Here is a 16,557-nt window from a genome sequence, read left to right on the forward strand (position 1 = left end):
TTAACAGACCCATCACAAGCAAGGAAATCGAAACTGTAATAAAAATCTTCCAGCAAACAAAAGCCCAGGACCAGATGGCTTCACAGCTGAATTCTACCAAAAATTTAGAGAAGAGCTAACACCTATCTTACACAAACTCTTCCAGAAAATTGCAGATGAAGGTAAGCTTCCAAACTCATTCTATGAGGCCACCATCACCCTAATTCCAAAACCAGACAAAGATGCCACAAAAAAAGAAAACTACAGGCCAATATCACTGATGAACATAGATGCAAAAATCCTTAACAAAATTCGAGCAAGCAGAATCCAACAACATATTAAAAAAATCATACACCATGACCAAGTGGGCTTTATCCCAGGAATGCAAGGATTCTTTAATATCCGCAAATCAATCAATGTAATACACCACATTAACAAATTGAAAGATAAAAACCATATGATTATCTCAATAGATGCAGAGAAAGCCTTTGACAAAATTCAACACTCATTTATGATTAAAACTCTCCAAAAAGCAGGAATAGAAGGAACATACCTCAACATAATAAAAGCTATATATGACAAACCCACAGCAAGCATCACCCTCAATGGTGAAAAATTGAAAGCATTTCCCCTGAAATCAGGAACAAGACAAGGGTGCCCGCTCTCACCACTACTATTCAACATAGTGTTGGAAGTTTTGGCCACAGCAATCAGAGCAGAAAAAGAAGTAAAAGGAATCCAGATAGGAAAAGAAGAAGTGAAACTCTCACTGTTTGCAGATGACATGATCCTCTACATAGAAAACCCTAAAGACTCTACCAGAAAATTACTAGAGCTAATCAATGAATATAGTAAAGTTGCAGGATATAAAATTAACACACAGAAATCCCTTGCATTCCTATATACTAACAATGAAAAAACATAAAGAGAAATTAAGGAAACAATACCATTCACCATTGCAACAAAAAGAATAAAATACTTAGGAGTATATCTACCTAAAGAAACAAAAGAGCTATACATAGAAAACTATAAAACACTGATGGAAGAAATCAAAGGGGACACAAATAGATGGAGAAACATACCGTGTTCATGGATGGAAGAATCAATATTGTCAAAATGGCTATTCTACCCAAAGCAATCTATAGATTCAATGCAATCCCTATCAAGCTACCAACGGTATTTTTCACAGAACTAGACCAAAGAATTTCACAATTTGTATGGAAATACAAAAAACCTCGAATAGCCAAAGTAATCTTGAGAAGGAAGAATGGAACTGGAGGAATCAACCTGCCTGACTTCAGACTCTACTACAAAGCCACAGTCATCAAGACAGTATGGTACTGGCACAAAGACAGAAATATAGATCAATGGAACAGAATAGAAAGCCCAGAGATAAATCCATGAACCTATGGACACCTTTTCTTTGACAAAGGAGGCAAGGATATACAATGGAAAAAAGACAACCTCTTTAAGAAGTGGTGCTGGGAAAACTGGTCAACCACTTGTAAAAGAATGAAACGAGAACACTTTCTAACACCATACACAAAAATAAACTCAAAATGGATTAAAGATCTAAATGTAAGACCAGAAACTATAAAACTCCTAGAGGAGAACATAGGCAAAACACTCTCCAACATAAATCACAGCAAGATCCTCTATGACCCACCTCCCAGAATATTGGAAATAAAAGCAAAACTAAACAAATGGGACCTAATGAAACTTAAAAGCTTTTGCACTACAAAGGAGACTATAAGTAAGGTGAAAAGACAGCCCTCAGATTGGGAGAAAATAATAGCAAATGAAGAAACAGACAAAGGATTAATCTCAAAAATATACAAGCAACTCCTGCAGCTCAATTCCAGAAAAATAAATGACCCAATCAAAAAATGGGCCAAAGAACTAAACAGACATTTCTCCAAAGAAGACATACAGATGGCTAACAAACACATGAAAAGATGCTCAACATCATTCATTATCAGAGAAATGCAAATCAAAACCACAATGAGGTACCATTACACGCCAGTCAGGATGGCTGCTATCCAAAAGTCTACAAGCAATAAATGCTGGAGAGGGTGTGGAGAAAAGGGAACCCTCTTACACTGTTGGTGGGAATGCAAACTAGTACAGCCGCCATGGAAAACAGTGTGGAGATTTCTTAAAAAACTGGAAATAGAACTGCCATATGACACAGCAATCCCACTTCTGGGCATACACACTGAGGAAACCAGATCTGAAAGAGACACGTGCACCCCAATGTTCATCGCAGCACTGTTTATAATAGCCAGGACATGGAAGCAACCTAGATGCCCATCAGCAGATGAATGGATAAGGAAGCTGTGGTACATATACACCATGGAATATTACTTAGCCGTTAAAAAGAATTCATTTGAATCAGTCCTAATGAGATGGATGAAACTGGAGCCCCTTATACAGAGTGAAGTAAGCCAGAAAGATAAAGAACATTACAGCATACTAACACATATATATGGAATTTAGAAAGATGGTAACGATAACCCTATATGCAAAACAGAAAAAGAGACACAGAAATACAGAACAGACTTTTGAACTCTGTGGGAGAAGGTGAGGGTGGGATATTTCAAAAGAACAGCATGTATACCATCTATGGTGAAACAGATCACCAGCCCAGGTGGGATGCATGAGACAAGTGCTCGGGCCTGGTGCACTGGGAAGACCCAGAGGAATCGGGTGGAGAGGGAGGTGGGCGTGGGGATCGGGATGGGGAATACGTGTAAATCCATGGCTGATTCATATCAATGTATGACAAAACCCACTGAAATGTTGTGAAGTAATTAGCCTCCAACTAATAAAAAAAAAAAAAAGCTTAAGCAATATTCAATTTGAATTGGGCAGCATCCAGTCTAACAGATACAAAGAAGCTACAAGGTGCTATGTGAAATGAAAGACAGAAGGCAACAAGAACAAGGAAGGAAAAACCTTTGTTGGTTATTGCAAGAGACAGCAGGGATCTATCAAGCAGATGACCTAACCAGTGCTGATCAAGTGATTCCTGGTTGACTGCTTTAAGGTTTCATTTTGAGAGAGCCAAAATCATAATTAATTGGTGACATGGGGTTTAGGATAAGTGACCCCATTTGGGGCCTGTTGTCTTATTTTTGACACAGGATAACTTTCATTGTTCTATTGAAGGTATGAAAGCTTCTAAGGGCAGGAACAGGAAGTGAAGTTGTGAGGCTATTATAGCTGTCCAGGTGGGAAAGAAAGGTGGCAAGTCATAGCCACAGAACTTGTGAGGAGTGATTATGTCCTGGACAGATTTGAAAACTAAAGCCCAGATACTGGATGTTTGGTGTGAAGGAAAGACTAAAGTTAAGGTTGATGTCAAGGTTGTGGCTTCAATTTACCTAAGATGTTATCCTTCACTGGGATGGAAAAGGCTGCAGCAGGAGCTTGATACTAGATGTTTAAGTGTGAGGTGCTTATTTTAAATTTCCAAATGGAAAGATAAGTGGTTATAGGTGAGTCTGCTGTTTAGAGGAAAAAAGACCTAATCAGGTTAAAATATTTTTCAAATATTACCCAAATGGGAGATATTTTGGAAACTTCATACATTCATTTTAATTAGTTTTAATTTGAGAGAAAAAGTCTGGGGAATATATAAGAATGCTAGAAGGAAGAAATAGATATATTTTCCTTACCAAATACTAAAATTATAAACCCACCAATTAACACAAAAATGTCAAGCTCATTGACATTGCCCATCCCAAATTTGATGCAAATTGGTTACTAACTAGTAACTAAGGTATAGAAAAATTAAGCAACTTGCCCAAGTTAACATAGCTACTAAGTAATGAAGTAGGATTTGAACTCTATCATGTTCTAAAACAAATTCTTTTACTTCTATGATAAATAGTGTGTCTGGTTTTTCTTGTAAAAACTATACAATTACAAAGGTACTATTTGATAATGTTACAGAGTAAGGAAATGATTCAAAGCAGATAAATATGCTACCTGAAACCGGGAAGACACAAGATGAGGCTCTACTCCTATTTTTCATCCCAGTCTTTGTATTGAAACCATGATGCCCTCCCCCAACAGGCTGTGGTCATGTTCTTTAGTAGACTTTTACAGGAAGCTCTGTGGGGCACAAATGACGGGATGGTGAAATCTACTGGAAGGAGCAAAGAAGTTCTCAGGAAGAACTTCTTCAAGGACGTGCCATTCATTTGGGGGCTTAAATATGAGATTCTGAGTAGGTAAGGTGTGATCAGTTCTGGCATCCAAATCCAATTTCAACAATTTTCCCTACTGACTTCTTTTAAGTTCTAGCTGCTGCTAAGTTGCTGCTAAGTCGCTTCAGTCGTGTCCGACTTTGTGCGACCCCAAAAACAGCAGCCCACCAGGCTCCTCTGTCCCTGGGATTCTCCAGGCAAGAATACTGGAGTGGGTTGCCATTTCCTTCTCCATTAGAGTTAATGAAATGTTTGGCTCACCACTAGTTCACTTCTCTGATCAACACTTACGCTGCCACTCAATGGAATCCTTTTCCTCACATGAAGGCTGCCTACTTCAGACAGGCTTGTAAATATAATTAGGTCTCTGCTTATGGGTTTGATTCCTGTTTTAGGAAGATCCCCTGGAAAAGGAAGTGGCAACCCACTCCAATACTCTTGCCTAGGAAATCTCATGGACAGAGGAGCCTGGCAGGCTATAGTCCATGGGATCCCAAAGAGTCAGACATGACTGAGCGTGCACACGCGCACACACACACAGACACACACAGACACACACACACACACACACACACACACACACACACACTCTTTAGTGTCTAATAGCTCGCTCTCAGTAAACTCTAAGGAAGAGTGCTGGGAAAGCTGTAAAGCAGTGAGAAGAATCAGGAAGTAGTATGATAATGGGAGATCACGGCCTTTAAGAATCTCATTCCATCATCATAGCAAAGTTTGTAGCAGAAACCTAATTTCTGTCTCTAGGAATTAATTGGTTTTCCTCCTTCAAGCAAAAATAGGTAATTTCCCAAAGAACACTCCAAATATTTCATGGTTCCTGTTTGAAAAACTACAAATTGTAATTCTTTCTAATACAGATAATATAGTTAACAAAAAGCTGCCCTGGGAATAGTTCATGATTGGGTAATATTTAATAAATTCCCAAATAGGTGAGTGACTTACTTTTCTCTCAGTACACTAGAAGTACAAACTTTTGCCTATGATCATTTTGTACTATTTTTTCCTCTTTGAAAGTATTTCCCCCATTAAGTTAATTAATTAACACATGGATCACCTCATGTATTTACCCTGTTTTGGCGGGAAAATTTCAATTCTACAGTACAATGTTATCAACTATAGTCTATAATCACCATATTACACATTAGACTCTTATTTCGTAATTTTTTTTGGCTGTGCCGGGTCTTAGATATGGCATGTGGACTCTTAGTTGCAACCTATGGAATTTAGTTCCCTGACTAGGGATTGAACCCAAGCCCTCTGGGTTGGGAACCTGAAACCTTAGCCACTGGGCCACCAGGGAAGTCCCCTCATTTTGTACTTTTTAATGCATGCTATGAGAATGAATATGGACATTCAAGAAGCCTAAATAAGCAGAGGAATATAAGATTGAAAGGAAAATTATATTATAATCAAAAGATTCATACTCTATAATCAAACAGACTATGAATACATTACAGACATTGATTCAATGTCCCCATCTACTTTAGTCCCTGGATATAATTATTAAACAGATTGTGAGTCCCCCAGTACCCACACTTAACACTTTTAACTATGGGAATTTTATAAGCTTCCAACACGATATAGCTCCCTCTACTGTCATTAAATTACAAGACCACAATGTAAATAGAAGAAGAAAAAAACAGACTTTCCTAAATAAGTTCTTTAAAACACTAGTTCCAGAAATAGAAAATAGAAATTATATTTCCCCACAACAACAAACCACACATAAACACAAAGCTGCATAAAATGCACCAGTAAAAAATGACAGAAACTGTAATGGTTTGGACCATAAAATATCCTTGTTTCATGTTTCATATTTCTTTGAGATAACCTGCAACCTTCACTGGTAATATGCCTATAAAAACCGGAAGTGAGTTATTTGATTTGATTTTACCGGACACAGCTTTAAAATCATTGCCAAAGGAATTCCAGTATTTCCCGCAAGTAATTCTGCAGAGTAACAGAAATGGGTTGATGTTCAATTGCAGGCTCTAGTTATGCAGGGAAACCAAGGCTACATCTCATAAAGTCTTTGACAAATCTCTCAGCAGAAACTACATCTTCTACACATGTTATTTTGTATTTTTATTTAACATGTTGGGCAGACATTGTGTGTGCCACATCCAAGTCCCCTTTACTGACCAGTGCTCTCAACTCCCCGTGGGTGCTGGAAAGAACGGCTTATTAGACATCATTTTCCCTGAAGTCTTACCCTTCACGGACAGTCAACACTTCTCCGACTCCTCCTCTTGGGAGGCTACATTTTTACCCTCTGAAAGGCTAATGACATCTGACAACTTCGGGTACAGAAGTCTCTTCCCCTAGTCTCAAGGTGGATATCTCTACAATGCAACTTTACCCTCCAGAATACTTCTTGAGTCAGGCTAACAACAAAATTAACCGGAGGCCACATTCTTGTCAGTTCTTTCTTCTTTCTCATTTTTCTTTCCTTATCCCCCTACAGGTTTTTCTTAAAGAATACTAATTCAATAAATCCAGGCACCCAAATCCCTCTTTCAGGCAGGCTCAGCTTCCTAGAAAATCCAACCTAAGATGCAAACTATGTTTCTTCCTATTAGTATACATGTTGATCTTATAATATCTCAGACTCCTGAAGAAAGGGATAATTTCTGATTAATTTTGTGAATTTTTTTCATTCATTCTTCTAATACCTACCCCTCAGTGACTATTACATCCCCCGCTTTCCTTTCCTATTTAGTTTTACACCCAGGGTGGCCCTGGAATGAATGGCAAGAGCTTTTATTTATGTCGTATCTATATACCTAACAGTGAGCATGCTTATTTTCACTACTTATATTTTCTCTTTATTTATCTGCTTTTTCCCTGAAGCATTTCCACCTCCTCTAATCAGTCGCATATTTTAAAATGAATCAAATAATTTGCAATTGATCAAACCATATAGTTAGTGTGCGTGTGTATATTCATGTTCAAAATATAAATCTCTTTTAACCACTTACAAAATAAGTACATATTAATTTTGACTTTGATTATTTTATATTGAGAAAGAAAAGGAGCTGTGTTTATCTTTTGTTTAAAGTACTGTACATTGTACCTTCTAGAGATTTTCCATAGTAGAATAAACAGAAAGACTATGGTAACACTTTTTTTTTGTATTGTTTCAATAATATTACTTTACAAAACTGACATATTTCACTGGTTATTTTACCAATTTGAATTAGTTATTGCATGCTGTTTCAAGTTGTATTATGAGTAACCTGAAAGGAGTGGCTGCCTCTTTTATTGATCAGACCTCTTAGCATACTATTTTTACTCCTAGTACTTAGGGGACATTCAGCAAATGTGTATTTAATGTAAATTTGTTGTATGTTGCAAAGTTTGGCTAATTCTAAAGAGTAGTCAGTGATTATATAGAGAAAGAAAAGGTTGTTTCTCAAATCTTATCCACCAAGCAAAAAAAAAAAAAAGAAAAGTATATATAAGGGAAAATTTTGTTCCAAATCAATGATGGAGTTCTTTGCCCACTCAGAACTAAAGAAGTGAAAACAGAAGATTGGAAAAATACAAATGCAAAGAATTTTAACAGCAAAGACATATTAAGTTTAATTGTTCTCAAAAAACTTTAAATAGACTCATTTTATTGAAGCCAGATATTTTGAAAGGTTACCAAAAACATTACGTGAGCATCACCAGTGGCTCAGCAGGTAAAGAATCTGCCTGCAGTGCAGAAGAAGAAAACCCAGCTTTGTTCCCTGAGTCAGGAAGATACCCTGGAGATGGGAATGGCTACCCACTCCAGCATCCTTTCCTGGAAAATTCCAGGGACCGAGGAGCCTGGCAGGCTACAGTCCATGATGTCACAAAGATTAGACACAACTGAGCGACTAACACACACACCTTCTAAAGAGGGTGTAGAATATTATACCAGTTGATAATTGAATTTGTATGATTGCTTACATTTCTCTGTCAAAATGTTTACTTTAATCTTATTTATAAAACTGTCAACCCAACTTTTCATAAGTGTACTAAATTGTATATTGAACAAAGACTATGCACTTTTTGAGGGGGAGTTGTTTCCTATTTTCAGTCTTAACTAGGATTATAAACATATTATCAGACAAGAATCACACACAAATGCAGCATCACCCTCTGATGGACCTCTGCCTCTACTAATAATAGAATAAAAATGATATCAGTATAGACCCAAAGCACCAATATGATTCTCCCCACAAAACTTGATAAAAGATCCTCAGGAACTTGCATATTCTAGAATAGAAAAATACCTATAAATGTGTTTTGTCCCACTTTTATCACTACAAATTCTCTTATTTACTTGTTAATATCCTGAACTATGGATACATCTGTTTAGAATGTGAATCATTGGTTTTCATTATTATATATACTTAATACATACTCTGGTGAATAAGCAAGTGAATTAATAAATGCATTATCAAAGAAAGAACAGTAGTTTTACTAAAAATTAATATTTTAGGTCTTTATAAACACTACTAAACTAGCACATAGCCATAAAAGATTACATCATTGTTACAAACAAGTGTAATGAATTTTAGACATTTATCATCTCTTAAAATATAAGTATAAAAAACAAGTTTCAGTTTCACATTAAGGTGTTTGGAAGACACCCTATGTGGGTCCTAACAACAAGAAAAAAACTGAAAAATCAACAGCTCTTTTTGGATCTGTAAGGGGGGGGGGAACACAAGGCACATTGCTGCACCCAAAACTGGAGACAGAGAGAGGGGTGCAGCTTACCTGAGCAGAGACTCAAGAATGGAGGCTGCTATGGGAACCAGTGCTCAGCCGTAAAGCATGAACTGCAATTGACAGACTGTTGGAGGTTCAGTGTGAAAAAACTCTATGAGAGTTAAAAACTTCAGAGAGCTCGCTCATGGAGATTCCCACAGTACAGTAAGATTTATCTTAAGGAGCTTGAGCATGTTACCACAGTAGATATAGGACAACAACCCTCTGAAGCTTTTGGCGGAGCGGCAGGTAAAGGATCCATTTTGAAATACAACAGAGCGCTCTGATTTTTTTTTTTTTTTAACAAGGCCTGCCCTCATGAGAAACTAACCAGCCAGAACCTAAACTGCTGAATGAGCTTCCCAGGTGGCACTGGTGGTAAAGAACCTGTTTGCCAACACAGGATTCACAGGAGACACGGGTTTTATCCCTAGATCAGGGAGATCCCCTGGAGGACATGGCAACCCACTCTGGTATTCTTGCCTGGAGAATCCCATGGACAGAGGAGCCTGGCGGCTAGAGTCCATGGGGTCGTGGAGAGTTGGATCTGACTGACTGAGCCTGACACAACCTGCTGGCTATTATCAGAAACTAACTGAACTGGGGAAGTAAAATACCCACTCTAGCTGGCTATAGAAATCCTGTCACATTTAAGGGAGGGAAAAATCTGAGAAATACTTGTAAAGTTCGCAGTTCAGAGGCAAGAGCTCACTAAAAGCCTGAGACCTAATCATAGGACTACAAAATGCTCCCTTCTACCCTCACTGCCACATTACTAAAGGTCTGTTTATAGCAGTTCCTTTTACCCACTCATCATGTATGACTATAAAGAAAAAAATTACAATACATACCAAAAGGCAAAAAGATGCAATCTGAAGGAGCAGAGAAAGCATCAGAACCACACAGGCAAAGATACTGGAATTATCAGATGAAGATACTGGAATTATCAGATGAAGAATTTTAAAGAACTGTGATTAGTATGCTAAGGGTGTCAATATATCATGAGAGAGTATTGCATTGAATTTTGCTAGCCCAGGAAAAGTTCAAAATTCAAATTTTAAAGTACAGTTTGTACTGAATGCATATTGCTTTCACATTACTATAAAGTTGAAAATTTGTAAGTCAAACCGAATAAGTCAGGGTTTGCAAATGAAGATGAGAGAAAGGTAATTTAAATGTGAAAGAAGAAAACATATAAAATGTGTGACAGGACCTTATGTTGAGAAAAATAAGTAGTCTGCTGTCATTAGAATGTAGATTATTCATAGGTAAAGGGATAATAGAAAACAAAAACTGCCTCTAAGAGATAGAGAAAAAAAACACACATAGTATATAAAGTATGTATGCTAGAAAAATATATCTATGTGATTGTGTGTGCTTGATTAGTTTTAATGTATATTGTGCCAAGAAAAAAAATGTTCTATTTATGCTGCCAAGTTTATTATTTACAAATGGACTCTATCTTCCCACCTCCCTTCAAGTAGGCTGTGGTCATGAGATGGAGATCTGTAGATGAACATGTTGAAACCTTATCAACTCCTAGCCTATAATTCTCCAACAAACAGCCTATAATTCTCCAACAACTTTCATAATTTCAGTTTCTCTTCCCTTGCCATTGTAACCTTAGAGGCCAGCAATGACAGAGCTTCACTTCTCCAACCTGTGACATCATAGGTTGAAACAAAAGCAAAAATAAAGCAAAAAGCAAAAATTTTTCTTTTTTAATGGAAAGCCACAGAGTGCTTAAGCTTTGTTATTTGTAGCAATTGTCTTACACACATATACCTTACTAATAAAAAAGATAAAAAAGTTGTCTCAAAAAGTTAAAATAAGTCATTCATTAATGTTAGTAGATATAAAATAGAAAAAAACATAAAATTTTTCTGTCAATAATAATCAATTAGAAAATGGCTAAAAAAAACTATTGCATTCAAAATAGCAATGATATAGGTTAGAGATTAGGGCCCTGCCCCCTCTACAACAACTTTATTATCAATGCTCATTATCAATTTAGACTTTTAAATATAATTCTCTTTTGACTGGAAGACTTCCTTGCAGCTAATCCACTACATTCCTCTGAATAACCCCTACTCTGTTATTTTTGTTTTCTTTTTCACATCTCTTAGGTGACTTTTTTCCAAGGAAGACTTCAACAAGAGGTCTGTATTGGTTTAGGACTCTCTTCTATGCTACCTTCCACCCTGTCTTCTTGCTTAATAATCTTTCTCATGTCATATATTTATTATACCAAAGTGGGTACAGTTAGGTTTTGATTACAATCCTATACATCCTTAACATGAAGAAGCATCTGGCATATAGTAGATGTTAAATATTAGTATCTTGCTGAACAAAGAAGTTATAAAATAGCACTGAAATCTATGAGACTTACATAAAGAATGCTAAAATATTTACTAAGGAAAACATAGCTATGAATGAAAGCCCTGAAAATTCTAAAAATGTTAATATTTCTCAAATTAAATTATATGTTGTCTCAATCACAGTTGTGATCTTTTTTTCAGGTGAACATAAGTGTTTAAAGTTTAGCCAGAAAAACTATACATTTATAATATTATTTATACTAATAACAATCTTGACATGGTTTATGAAGGAAAATTAATAAATATAAAAATTAAGAGTTTTCCACCCCAATATAAAAGCATCATAAATTTAAAATAATATACTTACTATATTTAATAAAGAACCAAAAAATGTATCAATAGGCCAGGATATTAATAGCACAGAAATAAAGATTGTACATACAATAATTTATTATATTGCAATTCTACTCTAATATAGTCTCTTGTCTCAGGGTTTTTGTGTTTTGTTTCACCACATGTAATCATACTCAATGTCTCTCATACTCACGTTTCTGCTCAAACATCTTTTTCTTTTTTTTTTCTGTGAGGTCTTTCCTGACCAACTAGTTTACTATGAGAGCACCCATCTGCTCAAAGCATTACCTATTAATTGTTCTTTTCTCAAAGGATTTCCCCTAATCTAGCATATTTCAATTCTTATTCAATTGTGACTACTTGCTTATTTATATCTGCTTCTCCATTAAGCCTCATGAAGGCAGAGATTTTTGACTGCTTTATCTCCAGCAGTTAGAATAGCATCACAATAAACTAGACAATAAATATTGGTGAAACTGGGAAACAAATGATTCTCTTTTTTTAAAGTTATTTTAATGGATGCAGTTAAAAAAAATGTGCTTCATTCAAATTTTCTACTGTAATCCTATGCTCAAATTGGCAACAAAATTAATTAAGGTAATGAGAAAAAAAATGTTTTAACAAAAATTGTTAGAGATGAAGTGCATTTGCTGCAACTTTCATCCTCAATGGTTTGTCAAATTTTTGAAAAACTTTTTCAATGTGTTAGAAGTAATTAAATGTTTGTGTGTAGTTATAAAATTTAAAGTAAATTTGCATTTTAATCTATCCAGCAGTGTTTTCATTTATATCAATATTTTATTTCTTATATATGTATATCCTGACACTTAAATCTTCACCTTGGCTTAACAAGTTTATCTTTAATATTCTATAACTAGGACAAAGTATACTCAGGCCTTAGAAATATTTTTGGTGTTGAGGCTTGAAATCTGCAGTATGAGAATTAAATCTTGTTTATATTTATGAAATTTAATTTAGAAAAACTTTTGGGGAGATATAAATATCGACTAACTGCAAATGCTTCAAAGTTCACAAGTAAGTGCTCGCTTCCGCAGCACATATACTAAAACTGGAACGATACAGAGAAGATTAGCATGGCCCCTGCGCAAGGATGACACACAAATTCATGAAGTGTTCCATATTTTTGCACCCCAGTGTTCATCGCAGCACTGTTTATAATTGCCAGGACATGGAAGCAACCTAGATGTCCATCAGCAGGCGAATGGATAAGGAAGCTATGGTACATATACACTATGGAATATTACTCAGCCATTAAAAAGAATTCATTTGAATCAGTTCTAATGAGATGGATGAAACTGGAGCCCATTATACAGAGTGAAGTCAGCCAGAAAGATAAAGACCAATACAGTATACTAACCCATATATGTGGAATTTAGAAAGATGGTAACGATAACCCTATATGCAAAACAGAAAAAGAGACAGATGTACAGAACAGACTTTTGGACTCTGTGGGAGAAGGAGAGGGTGGGATGTTTCGAGAGAACAGCATCTAAACATGTATATTATCAAGGGTGAAACAGATCACCAGCCCAGGCTGGATGCATGAGATAAGTGCTCGGGGCTGGTACACTGGGAACACCCAGAGGGATGGGGTAGAGAGGGAGGTGGAAGAGGGGATTGGGATGGGGAATACATGTAAATCCATGGCTGATTCATGTCAATGGCAAAAACCACTACAATACTGTAAAGTAATTAGCCTCCAACTAATAAAAATACATGGGGGAAAAAAAAAAAAACAAAGTTCACAAGTAAGACATTGTACTCCTAAGAGAAATTGATAGGCTAAGACAGTGAGTTGAACCTAGTAAGACAAAAATGAATGAAAACAAACATCAATTTCTGATGTTCAGGCTCATAAACAAACAAACAAACAAAAAACTCTACGAGTGTGATATTAGGAACTGAAGCTTAGCAAAAATCTGAAAACATGTGGATTTGAGAGACAACAGATGAGAGAAGTATTATATTTCTGCAAAAAAAAAAGACAAATTACTTTTCAAATATATTAATGAAAGAGTTTGAGGGAAATGAGGATGGTGTTCTACTCCGTGCTTCCCACCACCTATCTGTAGTATTTTTTAAGTTCTTGGAACATAGATAGAGTCAACTGAAATGTACTTAGAGATGAGCCTTTGATCTCTGAAAAATGTGGAGAGGAGATCAAAGTGAGGCACCCTCTTCTCTGTGTGGACATAAATTTGGAAACCTCAATAGAGTCCCCTTTCAGTAAAGGTATGGGCACTAAAAATAGCCTCGTATCTGTAGCCAGGAGAAGGGAACAGATGGGAAAGTAACCAGAGCAACAGCAGTAACAGCTGACTCTGAGAATCACAGTTACAGGCTCAACTTCAGGTGTGTCTATTTATTATGGCAGTCAGAGGAAGACTGAAGTCTGAGAAACTCCAAGATGAGAAACTCAATTAAAAATAGACCTAAGAGAAGCACAAGATAAAGAATACACAGAAGAACTATGCAAAAAAGATCTTCAAGACCCAGATAATCATGATGCTGTGATCACTCACCTGGAGACAGACATCCTGGAATGTGAAGTCAAGTGGGCCTTAGGAAGCATCACTATGAACAAAGCGAGTGGAGGTGATGGAATTCCAGTTGAGCTATTTCAAATCTTAAAAGATGATGCTGTGAAAGTGCTGCACTCAATATACCAGCAAATTTGGAAACCTCAGCAGTGGCCACAGGACTCGAAAAGGTCAATTATCATTCTAATCCCAAAGAAAGGCAATGTCGTAGAATGCTAAAACTACCACACAATTGTACTCATTTCACACACTAGCAAAGTAATGCTCAAAATTCTTCAAGCCAGGCTCCAACAGTGTGTGAACCGTGAACTTTCAGATGTTCAAGCTGGTTTTAGAAAAGGCAGAGGAACCACAGATCAAATTGCCAACATCCACTGGATCACTGGAAAAGCAAGAGAGTTCCAGTAAAACATCTATTTCTGCTTTATTGACTATGCCAAAGCCTTTGACTGTGTAGATCACAACAAATTGTGGAAAATTCTGAAAGAGATGGGAATACCAGATCACCCAACTTGCCTCCTAAGAAATTTGTAAGCAGGTCAAGAAGTAACAGTTAAAACTGGACATGGAACAATAGACTGGTTCCAAATTGGGAAAGGAGTACATCAAGTATGTATATTGTCACCCTGCTTATATAACTTATACGCAGAGTGCATCATGAGAAATGCTGGACTGGATGAACCACAAGCTGGAATCAAGATTGCCATAGAAATATCAATAACCTCAGATATGCAGATGACACCAACCTTATGGCAGAAAACAAAGAATTAAAGAGGCTCTTGATGAAAGTGAAAGAGGAGAGTGAATAAGTTGGTGTAAAACTCAATATTCGGAAAACTAAGATCATGGCATCCTGTCCCAACAGTTCATGGCAAATGGATGGGGAAACAGTGGAAACAGTGACAGACTGTATTTTTTGGGGCTCCAAAATCACTGCAGATGGTGACTGCAGCCATGAAATTAAAAGACACTTGTTCCTTGAAAGAAAAGCTATGACCAACCTGACAGCATATTAAAAAGCAGAGACATTACTTTATCAGCAATGGTCTGTCTAGTCAAAGCTATTGTTTTTCCAATAGTCATGTATGGATGTGAGAGTTGGACTATAAAGAAACCTGAGTGCCAAAGAACTGATGCTTTTGAACTGTGGTGTTGGAAACGACTCTTTAGAGTCTCTTGGATAGCAGGAGATCCAAACATACCATCCTAAAAGAAATCAGTCTTGAATATTCATTGGAAGATCTGATGCTGAAGCTGAAATTCCAATACTTTGCCCACCTGATTCGAAAAACTGACGCATTTGAAAAGAGCCTGATGCTGGGAAAGATTGAAGGCAGGAGGAGAAGGGGACAACAGAGGATGAGATGGTTGGATGACATCACCAACTCAGTGGACATGAGTTTGAGTAAGCTCTGGGAATTTGTGATGGACAGGGAAGCCTGGCGTGAAGCAGTCCATGAGGTTGCAAAGAGTTGTCACGACTGAGTGACTGAACTGAACTGGACTGAACTGGTGCTTGACTGAAACAAACACTATTCCACTCAGGAAAGAAGACTGTCAGTTTAAGCTTCTTGAACTATGTATAGATTAAATTCTGTTAAATATAGGTTCACAATACAAACAAAAGTATCAAATACACAAGGAAGTGAACCATCATGAGTGAAAAAAATACTAAGAAAATAAACACTAAGAATTAAATTTAGATCTTATTTGAAGGGCTTCAGATGTTAAAATCATCTAACACAAAATATAAAGCATAAATTAAAAACATTCAAAGAAATAAATAACAGCTCTAAAACACAAACATGGAATCAAAGAATGTTGAAAATGCTCAAGAAGATTTGAAAAAGAAACAAAGAAAACTACTGGAAATGAAACAGTGCAGTCAACTAAATTAAGTTGATGGAAAATATGCAAAAGATTAAGACAAGTAGCAATAAGAAGGGAAATGAAAGGTATACTACCCTTATAACACAGAATGAAAGAAGAAAGAATGGAAGAAAGGCAATGCTCAAAAAGTGAGTAGGAAAGAATTATTTGGAATTAAGAAATCAATTCTCAATTTTGAGAATGCCAATGAGTTCTAAGTAGGTTAAGTAAAGAACAAATTCAGATCTATAGATGTAAAATTTCAGAAATGCCCCTGACCTCTACTACAAAATATCTAAAGCCCTCTGAGAGCAAAATCTAAGAAAAGCAATTACACAGCAGAATTCCAAAAGCAGTAATTTAGGTAGCCAAAAAGCATTAGGGTAATGCCTCCACAGTCAGTCAGTCAGTCTGTTCAGTTGCTCAGTCATGTCCAATTCTTTGTGACCCCATGGATTGCAGCATGCTAGGCCTCCCTGTCCTTCACCATCTCCTGGAGTTTGC

At 36.6% G+C, this 16,557-nt stretch overlaps 1 non-coding gene across 1 annotated transcript; it reads left to right on the forward strand.

Annotated features, from left to right (window-relative positions):
• Window positions 1–12,662: 12,662 nt before the first annotated feature.
• LOC133041738 (U6 spliceosomal RNA) lies at window positions 12,663–12,769 on the forward strand. The gene has a single exon (XR_009689314.1). It is a non-coding gene; the product is annotated as a U6 spliceosomal RNA (small nuclear RNA).
• The last annotated feature ends 3,788 nt before the right edge of the window (window positions 12,770–16,557 follow it).

Source organism: Dama dama, chromosome 20 (genome assembly GCF_033118175.1).
Source record: "Dama dama isolate Ldn47 chromosome 20, ASM3311817v1, whole genome shotgun sequence".
Classification (NCBI taxonomy): domain Eukaryota; kingdom Metazoa; phylum Chordata; class Mammalia; order Artiodactyla; family Cervidae; genus Dama; species Dama dama.